The sequence below is a fragment of the Zea mays genome, chromosome 8 (assembly GCF_902167145.1).
Source record: "Zea mays cultivar B73 chromosome 8, Zm-B73-REFERENCE-NAM-5.0, whole genome shotgun sequence".
Taxonomy (NCBI): domain Eukaryota; kingdom Viridiplantae; phylum Streptophyta; class Magnoliopsida; order Poales; family Poaceae; genus Zea; species Zea mays.
The window spans coordinates 158,324,747-158,335,874 of record NC_050103.1 but is presented as its reverse complement, the minus strand read 5'-3'; positions in this window follow the sequence as shown (position 1 = coordinate 158,335,874).

The following is an 11,128-nucleotide window of genomic DNA, read 5'->3' as shown; positions in this document are numbered from 1 at the left end:
AAGGTTACTTAGAATTGAACCAATATATTTTCATAAGATATGCATGGATTGATTTCTTCATTTTTAACATTTTGGACCACGCTTGCACCACATGTTTTGTTTTTGCAAATACTTTTGTAAATTCTTTTCAAAGTCCTTTTGCAAATAGTCAAAGGTAAATGAATAATATTTTGAGAAGCATTTTCGAGATTTGAAATTTTCTCCCCCTGTTTCAAATGCCTTGCCTTTGACTAGACAAAACTCCCCCTTAATGAAATCCTCCTCTTAGTGTTCAAGAGGGTTTTAGATATTAATTTTGAAGAGGACATACCAATTTGAAATTATATCAAAAATAAGATACCAATTGAAAAAATCTTTTCTTAACTTCACATTTGAAAGACTACATTTTTTGAAATTGGTGGTGGTGCGGTCCTTTGCTTTGGGCTAATACTTTCTCCCCCTTTGGCATGAATCGCCAAAAAACGGATACTTGTGAGTGAAATATAAGCCCTTTTGTTACTTTCTCTCCCTATGGTAAATAACATACGAGTGAAGATTATCCCAAAGTTGGAGAGCGGCGCGGAGTAACGGCGAAGGATGAGTAATTTCGATGGAGTGGAGTGGAAGCCTTTGTTTTCGCCGAAAACTCCTTTTCCCTTTCAATCTAAGACTTGGTTTGAGATGCACTTGAAAACATATTAGTCATAGCACATGAAAGAGACATGATCAAAGGTATATCTATGAGCTATGTGTGCAAAACATCAATATAAATTCCTAGAATCAAGAATATTTAGCTCATGCCTAAGTTTGGTAAATGTTTGTTTATCTAGTGGCTTGGTAAAGATATCGGCTAATTGTTCTTTGGTGTTAATATATGCAATCTCGATATCCCCCTTTTGTTGGTGATCCCTTAAGAAATGATACTGAATGGCTATGTGTTTAGTGCGGCTATGCTCAATGGGATTATCTGCCATGCGAATTGTACTCTCATTATCACATAGAAGAGGAACTTTGGTTAATTTGTAACCATAGTCCCTAAGGGTTTGCCTCATCCAAAGCAATTGCGCGCAACAATGACCTGCGGAAATATACTCGGCTTCGGCGGTAGAAAGAGCTATGGAATTTTGCTTCTTTGAAGCCTAAGACACCAGAGACCTTCCCAAGAACTGGCAAGTCCCCGATGTGCTCTTTCTATTAATTTTACACCCTGCCCAATCGACATCGGAATAACCAATTAAATCAAATGTGGATCCCCTGGGGTACCAAAGGCCAAACTTAGGAGTATAAACTAAATATCTCAAGATTTGTTTTACGGCCCTAAGGTGAGCTTCCTTAGGATCAGCTTGGAATCTTGCACACATGCATACGGAAAGCATTATATCCGGTCGTGAAGCACATAAATAGAGTAAAGAACTTATCATCGACCGGTATACCTTTTGATCTACGGATTTACCTCCCATGTCGAGGTCGAGATGCCCATTGGTTCTCATGGGTGTCTTGATGGGCTTGGCATCCTTCATCCCAAACTTGTTTAGAATGTCTTGAATATACTTCGTTTGGCTAATGAAGGTGCCCTCTTGGAGTTGCTTCACTTGAAATCCTAAGAAGTACTTCAACTCCCCCATCATAGACATCTCGAATTTTTGTGTCATGATCCTACTAAATTCCTCACATGTAGATTTGTTAGTAGACCCAAATATAATATCATCAACATAAATTTGGCAAACAAACAAATCATTTGCAAGTGTTTTAGTAAAGAGTGTAGGATCGGCTTTTACGACTTTGAAGCCATTAGTGATAAGAAAATCTCTTAGGCATTCATACCATGCTCTTGTGGCTTGCTTGAGCCCATAAAGCGCCTTAGAGAGTTTATACACATAGTTAGGGTACTCACTATCTTCAAAGTCGGGAGGTTGCTCAATATAGACCTCTTCCTTGATTGGTCCATTGAGGAGGGCACTTTTCATGTCCATTTGGTAAAGCTTAAAGCCATGGTAAGTAGCATAGGCAAGTAAAATGCGAATTAATTCTAGCCTAGCTACGGGTGCATAGGTTTCACCGAAATCCAAACCTTCGACTTGTGAATATCCCTTGGCCACAAGTCGGGCTTTGTTCCTTGTCACCACACCATGCTCGTCTTGCTTGTTGCGGAAAACCCACTTGGTTCCTACAACATTTTGGTTAGGACGTGGAACTAAATGCCATAAGTCATTCCTAGTGAAGTTGTTGAGCTCCTCTTGCATCGCCACCACCCAATCCGAATCTTGAAGTGCTTCCTCTACCTTGTGTGGCTCAATAGAGGAAACAAAAGAGTAATGTTCACAAAAATAAGCAACACGAGATCAAGTAGTTATCCCCTTTTGAATATCGCCAAGGATGGTGTTCACGGGGTGATCTCGTTGTATTGCTTGGTGGACTCTTGGGTGTGGCGGTCTTGGTACTTGTTCATCTTCCTCATCTTGATCATGGGCATCTCCCCCTTGATCATTGCTCTCCTCTTGAGGTGGCTCATCTTCTTGATCCTCGCCTTCATCATCTTGAGCCTCATCCTCATCTTGAGTTGGTGGAGATGCTTGCATGGAGGAAGATGGTTGATCTTGTGCATTTGAAGGCTCTTCGGATTCCTTAGGACACACATCCCCAATGGACATGCTCCTTAGCGCGACGCATGGAGCCTCTTCATCATCTAGCTCATCAAGATCAACTTGCTCTACTTGAGAGCCGTTAGTCTCATCAAACACAATGTCACAAGAAACTTCAACTAGTCCAGTGGACTTGTTAAAGACTCTATATGCCCTTGTGTTTGAATCATATCCTAGTAAAAAGCCTTCTACATCCTTAGGAGCAAATTTGGATTTTATACTTCTTTTGACAAGAATAAAGCATTTGCTACCAAAGACTCTAAAATATGAAACATTGGGCTTTTTACCGGTTAGGAGTTCATACAATGTCTTCTTGAGGATTCGGTGTAGATACAACCGGTTGATGGCATAGCACGCGGTGTTGACCGCCTCCGCCCAAAACCGATCCGAAGTCTTGTACTCATCAAGCATGGTCCTTGCCATGTCCAATAGAGTTCGATTCTTCCTCTCCACTACACCATTTTGTTGTGGCGTGTAGGGAGAAGAGAACTCATGCTTGATGCCCTCCTCCTCCTCAAGAAAGCCTTCAATTTGAGAGTTTTTGAACTCCGTCCCGTTGTCGCTTCTTATCTTCTTGATCCTTAAGCCAAACTCATTTTGAGCCCGTCTCAAGAATCCTTTCAAAGTTTCTTGGGTGTGAGATTTTTCCTACAAAATGAATACCCAAGTGAAGCGAGAATAATCATCCACAATTACAAGACAATACTTACACTCGTCGATGCTTGTGTAAGCTATCGGGCCGAATAGATCCATGTGGAGTAGCTCAAGCGGCCTGTCGGTCGTCATGATGTTCTTGTGTGGATGATGAATACCAACTTGCTTCCCTGCCTGACATGCGCTACAAATCCTGTCTTTCTCAAAATGAACATTTGTTAGTCCCAAAATGTGTTCTCCCTTTAGAAGCTTGTGAAGATTCTTCATTCCAACATGTGCTAGTCGGCGATGCCAGAGCCAGCCCATGTTAGTCTTAGCAATTAAGCAAGTGTCGAGTTCAGCTTTATCAAAATCTACTAAATATAGCTGACCCTCTAATACTCCCTTAAATGCTACTGAATCATCACTTCTTCTAAAGACAGTAACACCTATATCTGTAAAAAGACAGTTGTAACCCATTTTGCATAATTGAGAAACAGAAAGCAAATTGTAATCTAAAGAATCTACAAGAAAAACATTGGAAATGGAATGGTCAGAAGATATAACAATTTTACCCAATCCTTTGACCAAACCTTGATTTTCATCCCCGAATGTGATAGCTCGTTGGGGATCTTGGTTTTTCTCGTAGGAGGAGAACATCTTCTTCTCCCCTGTCATGTGGTTTGTGCACCCGCTATCGATGATCCAACTTGAGACCCCAGATGCATAAACCTACAAAACAAATTTAGTTCTTGATTTTAGGTACCCAAACAATTTTGGGTCCTTTGACATTAGATACAAGAACTTTGGGTACCCAAACACAAGTCTTTGACCCCTTGTGTTTGCCCCCAACATACTTGGCAACTACTTTGCCGGATTTGTTAGTCAAAACATAAGATGCATCAAAAGTCTTAAATGAAATACTAGGTTCATTTGATGCACTAGGAGTTTTCTTCTTAGGCAATTTAGCACGGGTTGATTGCCTAGAACTAGATGCCTCACTCTTATACATAAAAGCATGATTAGAGCCAGAGTGAGACTTCCTAGAGTGAATTCTCCTAATCTTGTGCTCGAGATAACCGACAGGGTACAAAATGTAACCCTCGTTATCCTGAGGCATGGGAGCCTTGCCCTTAACAAAGTTAGACAATCTTTTAGGAGGGGCATTAAGTTTGACATTGTCTTCCTTTTGGAAGCCAATGCCATCTTTGATGCCAGGGCGTCTCCCACTATAAAGCATACTACGAGCAAATTTAAATTTATCATTTTCTAACTCATGCTCGGCAATTTTAGCATCTAATTTTGCTATATGATCATTTTGTTGTTTAATCAAAGCCATGTGATCATGAATAGCATCAAAGTTAACATCTCTACATCTAGTGCAAATTGTAACATGCTCAACGGTAGATGTAGAGGGTTTGCAAGATTTTAGTTCAACAATCTTAGCATGTAAAATGTCATTTTCACTTCTAAGATTGGAAATGGAAATATTCCAAACATCTAAGTCTTTAGCCTTAGCAATCAATTTTTCATTTTCAATCCTAAGGCTAGCAAGAGAAGCATTCAATTTTTCAATCTTAGCAAGGAAACTAGCATTATCATCTCTAAGATTGGAAATTGAATCATTACATACATTTGAATCAACCTTTGCAATTAATCTAGCATTCTCATTTCTAAGGTTGGCAATGACATCATGGCAAGTGCTTAGCTCACTAGATAATTTTTCACATTTTTCTACTTCTAGAGCATAAGCATTTTTAACCTTAGCATGCTTCTTGTTTTCCTTAATTAGGAAGTCCTCTTGGGTGTCCAAGAGTTCATCCTTCTCATGAATAGCACTAATTAATTCATTCAACTTTTCTTTTTGTTGCATGTTTAGGTTGGCAAAAAGGGTGAGCAAATTATCCTACTCATCACCAGAATTATCTTCATCACTAGAGGATGCATATTTAGTGGAGGATCTTGATTTTACCTTCTTCCTTTTGTCGTCCTTTGCCATGAGGCACTTGTCGCCGACGTTGGGAAAGAGAAGGCCTTTGGTGACAGCGATGTTGGCGGCGTCCTCGTCGGAGGAGGAGTCGGTGGAGCTTTCGTCGGAGTTCCACTCGCGGCACACATGGGCATCGCCGCCCTTCTTCTTGTAGTATCTCTTCTTTTCTCTCCTCTTTCCCTTCTTGTCGTCGCCCCTATCACTATCACTTGATAAAGGACATTTTGCAATGAAATGATCGGGCTTACCAAACTTGTAGTAAACTTTCTTGGAGCGGGGCTTGTAGTCATTCCCCTTCCTTTGCTTGAGGATTTGGCGGAAGCTCTTGATGATGAGAGCCATCTCCTCATTGTCGAGCTTGGAGGCGTCAATGGGTAGTCTACTTGATGTAGACTCTTCCTTCTTCTCCTCCATCGCCTTGAATGCGACCGGTTGTGCCTCGGGCGTGGAGGAGGCGCCTTGCTCGATGATTTTCTTGGAGCCTTTGATCATCAACTCAAAGCTTACAAATTTTCCTATTACTTCCTCGGGAGACATTAGTGTGTATCTAGGATCACCACGAATTAATTGCACTTGTGTAGGATTAAGAAATACTAGTGATCTTAGAATAACCTTGACCATTTCATGGTCATCCCATTTGGTGCTCCCGAGGTTGCGCACTTGGTTCACCAAGGTCTTGAGCCAGTTGTACATCGCTTGTGGCTCCTCCCCTTGGTAAAGCATGAAGCGACCGAGCTCCCCCTCGATCGTCTCCCGCTTGGTGATCTTGGTCACCTCGTCTCCTTCGTGCGTGGTCTTGAGCACGTCCCAAATTTCCTTTGCACTCTTCAACCCTTGCACCTTATTATACTCCTCTCGACTTAGAGAGGCGAGGAGTATAGTTGTGGCTTGGGAGTTGAAGTGTTGAATTTGTTCGACCTCCTCCGAGTCATAATCCTTGTCCCCCTTCTTTGGTACCTGCGCTCCATACTCAACAATATCCCATATGCTTTTGTGGAGTGAGGTTAGGTGATGCCTCATTTTATCACTCCACATAGAATAATCTTCACCTTCTAGCATAGGTGGTTTGCCTAATGGAACGGAAAGTAATGGAGTGCGTTTTGAAATACGAGGATAGTTGAGGGGCATCTTACTATACTTCTTGCGCTCATGGCGCTTAGAAGTGACGGATGCCGATTCCGAGCCGGAGGTGGAGGGTGACGAAGAGTCGGTCTCGTAGTAGACCACCTTCTTCATCTTCTTCTTCTTGTCACCCTTCCATTGGGACTTGATGGAGGAAGAGGATTCCTCCTTGTGCTTGTGGGCGGACTCCCTTGAGTGCGTTCTCCCCGAGCTTGCGGACTTGTCACCGGTCCCGAGCTCCCTCTTGGCGGATGCTCTCGACATCACTTCGAGCGGTTAGGCTCTAATGAAGAACCTGGCTCTGATACCAATTGAAAGTCGCCTAGAGGGGGTGAATAGGGCGAATCTGAAATTTATAAACTTAAGCACAACTACAAGCCGGGTTAGCGTTAGAAATATGAACGAGTCCGAGAGAGAGGGCGAAAAACAAATCGCAAGCAAATAAAGAGTGAGACACAATGATTTGTTTTTACCGAGGTTCGGTTCTTGCAAACCTACTCCCCGTTGAGGTGGTCACAAAGACCGGGTCTCTTTCAACCCTTTCCCTCTCTCAAACGGTCACTTAGACCGAGTGAGCTTCTCTTCTCAATCAAACGGGACACTAAGTCCCCGCAAGGATCACCACACAATTGGTGTCTCTTGCCTCGGTTACAATTGAGTTGATCACAAGAAAGAATGATGAAAAGAAGCAATCCAAGCGCAAGAGCTCAAATGAACACAAGTCACTCTCTCACTAGTCACTATTTGATTGGGAATGATCTTTGGACTTGGGAGAGGATTTGATCTCTTTGGTGTGTCTTGTATTGAATGCTATAGCTCTTGTAAGGTGTAGAAAGTCTGAAAACTTGGATGCCATGAATGGTGGGTGGTTGGGGGTATTTATAGCCCCAACCACCAAACTAGTCGTTTGGTGAAGGCTGATGTCGTATGGCGCACCGGACTGTCCGGTGTGCCTGCCACGTCACCCAGCCGTTGGATTATGACCGTTGGAGCTTCTGTCTTCTGGGCCACCGGACAGTCCGGTGGTGCACCGGACAGGTCCTGTAGACTGTCTGGTGCGCCTTCTGGCGCGTGCCTGACTTCTGCGCGCACTGTAGCCAATTAAATGCTGTTGCAGGTGACCGTTGGCGCTGAAGTAGCCGTTGCTCCGCTGGCACACCGGACAGTCCGGTGAATTATAGCGGAGTGGCTCCCAGAATTTCCGAAGGTGAGCAGCTCGGAGTTGGAGTCCCTAGTGCACCGGACACTGTCCGGTGGCACACCGGACAGTCCGGTGTGCCAGACCAGGGCACACTTCGGCTGACTTTAGCTCTCTATATTTGAATCCTTTCTCGGTCTTTTTATTGGTTTGTTGTGAACCTTTGGCACCTGTAGAACTCATAATCTAGAGCAAACTAGTTAGTCCAATTATTTGTGTTGGGCAATTCAACCACCAAAATCAATTAGGAAAAGGTGTAAGCCTATTTCCCTTTCAGCGGCCATCGAGGGAGCCCAGGCGTCGAGATGTGGAGGGGACGGTCGCTGAAGGGGCGAAAGCCGATGGGGTGGCCGCTGGAACCGGGTTGGTTGCCGGCGGGAGGCTGGTGAAAGGGAAATGTGCCCTTGGGCCATTTCTAAGTATTTTGGTGATTGAGTGCCAACTCAAGTGCTTAAATGTGAATTTATGCCATGGATGAATAAAGTGCAAATCAAGAGCAAAGGTATGTTTCTAAGTCTTAGTACATTGGTTTTGTGTACTAATATACTTGTCTAAGTATTGGAAACAGGAAGAAAAAGAAAAGAAAAGAATTGGCTGTGTACAGCCAGAAGGCTGCTTCGGTCTGCAGCACCGGACTGTCCGGTGGTGCACCGGACAGTGTCCGGTGCGCCAGGCTGCCTCGGCCGAAGAGGCCGCTCTCGGGAATTTGCTGACGGCGTACGGCTAAAATTCACCGGACTGTCTGGTGTGCACCGGACTGTCCGGTGAGCCAACGGTCGGCCGGGCCAACGGTCCGCCGCGGATTCTGCGCGCGACACGTGGCCAAGCCAACGGTCGGAAGGGGGCACCGGACATGTCCGGTGCGCCAACGGCTCCCAGATCTGCAACGGTCGGCTTCGCCATTTAAGGAAAGGAATCGGGCACCGGACACTGTCCGGTGTGCACCGGACTGTCCGGTGCGCCCGATGACAGAAGGCAAGGATGGCCTTCCAGATTTGTTCTCAACGGCTCCTAGCTGCCTTGGGGCTATAAAAGGGACCCCTAGGCGCATGGAGGAGGACACCAAGCATTCCTACAACATTCCTAAGCACCAAGACATCGATCTCACGCATTCGTTTCATTATGATAGCATCTAGAGCTCTTGTTGAGTTGCGAACTCTTTGAGTTGTGTTGCGAGCTCTTGTTGCGACTTGTGTGCGTGTTGTTGCTCTGATCTTTTGAAGTCTTGTGTGCGTTGCTCATTCCCCCTTTGCTCTGTGTTCTTTGTGAACTTCAATTGTAAGGGCGAGAGGCTCCAAGTTGTGGAGATTCCTCGCAAACGGGATTGAGAAAAAGCAAGCAAAACACCGTGGTATTCAAGTGGGTCTTTGGACCGCTTGAGAGGGGTTGATTGCAACCCTCGTCCGTTGGGACGCCACAACGTGGAGTAGGCAAGCGTTGGTCTTGGCCGAACCACGGGATAAACCACTGTGTCGTCTCTGTGATTGATCTCTTGTGGTATTGTGTTTTGTTGAGACTCCTTTCTAGCCAATTGGCATTTATTGTGCTAACACTTAACAAGTTTTTGTGGCTATAAGTTTAAGTTTTACAGGATCACCTATTCACCCCCCCTCTAGGTGCTCTCATTTGGTATCAGAGCCGTTCTCTTCAAGAAAGGGACTAACCGCCCGAAGAGATGGATCCTAAGGGGAAGGGAATCGTGATCAACGACAAGGAAAAGGAGTCCTTCGTCAACGAGCCAAAAGATGACAAATCCAACGACTCTGGCTCGGGCCACAGACGTAAAGATGGGAAGAAGAAGAAGACAAGACGTATCAAGGAGATCGTCTACTACGACAGCGACGAGTCTACTTCTTCCCACAAGGACGACGACTACGACAAACAAAAGACGGTTAACTCAAACTTTTCTTTTAATTATTCGCGCATTCCGCACAGCTCAAATGCTCATTTGCTCCCCATTCCACTTGGCAAGCCTCCTCACTTTGATGGAGAGGACTACGGATTTTGGAGTCACAAAATGCGTACACACCTATTTTCTCTCCATCCAAGCATTTGGGAGATTGTGGAAAGTGGAATGAAATTTGATAGCTCGGATAGTCCTTCGTTTATTAATGAACAGATCCATAAAAATGCACAAGCTACTACTGTGTTGCTAGCCTCTTTGTGCAGGGACGAGTATCACAAGGTGAGCGGCTTGGACAATGCCAAGCAAATTTGGGACACCCTCAAGATCTCTCATGAGGGGAATGATGTCACCTTACTCACCAAGATGGAGTTGGTGGAGGGCGAGCTCGGACGATTCGCGATGATAAGGGGCGAGGAGCCGACGCAAACATACAACCGGCTCAAGATCCTTATCAACAAAATAAGGAGCTACGGAAGCACGCCATGGACGGATCACGACGTCGTCCGCCTAATGCTAAGGTCATTTACCGTTCTTGATCCTCATCTCGTGAACAATATTCGTGAGAATCCCAGGTACACGAAGATGACGCCCGAGGAGGTACTCGGAAAATTCGTAAGCGGGCGGATGATGATCAAGGAGGCAAGATACGTGGACGACGCCTTGAATGGACCGATCAACGAGCCTCAACCCCTTGCTCTCAAGGCAACAAGAAGCAAGGAGGCGCTACCTAGCAGGGTGGCACAAATTGAGGCGGCCGGACTTAATGATGAAGAGATGGCCCTCATCATCAAAAGATTCAAGACGCGCTTAAAGGTCGCAAGGGACAGCCAAGCAAGACCAAAGCCAAGGGGAAGCGTTCGTGCTTCAAATGTGGTAAGCTTGGTCATTTTATTGCTAACTGTCCCGACAATGATAGTGATCAGGACCAAGGGAACAAGAGGGAGAAGAAGAAGAATTATAAGAAGGCAAAGGGCGAGGCTCATCTTGGCAAGGAGTGGGATTCGGACTGCTCCTCGTCTGACTCCGACAATGAGGGACTCGCCGCCACTGCATTCAACAAGTCATCCCTCTTCCCCAACGAGCGTCACACTTGCCTCATGGCAAGAGAGAAGAAGGTAATCACTCGTAATGATGTCACTTATGATTCTTCTAGTGACGATGAGTCTAGTGATGATGAAATAGATTACTCTAGTTTGTTCAAGGGATTGGATAGAAATAAAATTGATAAAATCAATGAATTGATTGATGCCTTGAATGAAAAGGATAGGCTTTTAGAAAAGCAAGAGGATTTGTTGTATGATGAACATGATAAGTTTATAGAGGCACAAAAATCCTATGCTTTAGAAGTTAAAAGAAATGAAGTGCTTTCTAGTGAATTATCTTCTTGTCATGAAAACATTGCTACTTTAAAGAGTGTTAATGATGACTTAAATGCTAAACTAGAAGTAGCTAGTAAATCAACATCTTGTGTAGAAATTGTTGAAACGTGCACTAGGTGTAAAGATCTTAATGTTGATGCTTGTAGTAAACATCTAGTTTCAATTTCTAAATTGAATGATGAAGTGGCTAGTCTTAATGCTCAACTTAAGGCTAGCAAAAGCGAATTTGATAAGCTAAAATTTGCAAGGGATGCCTACACGATTGGTAGACACCCCTCA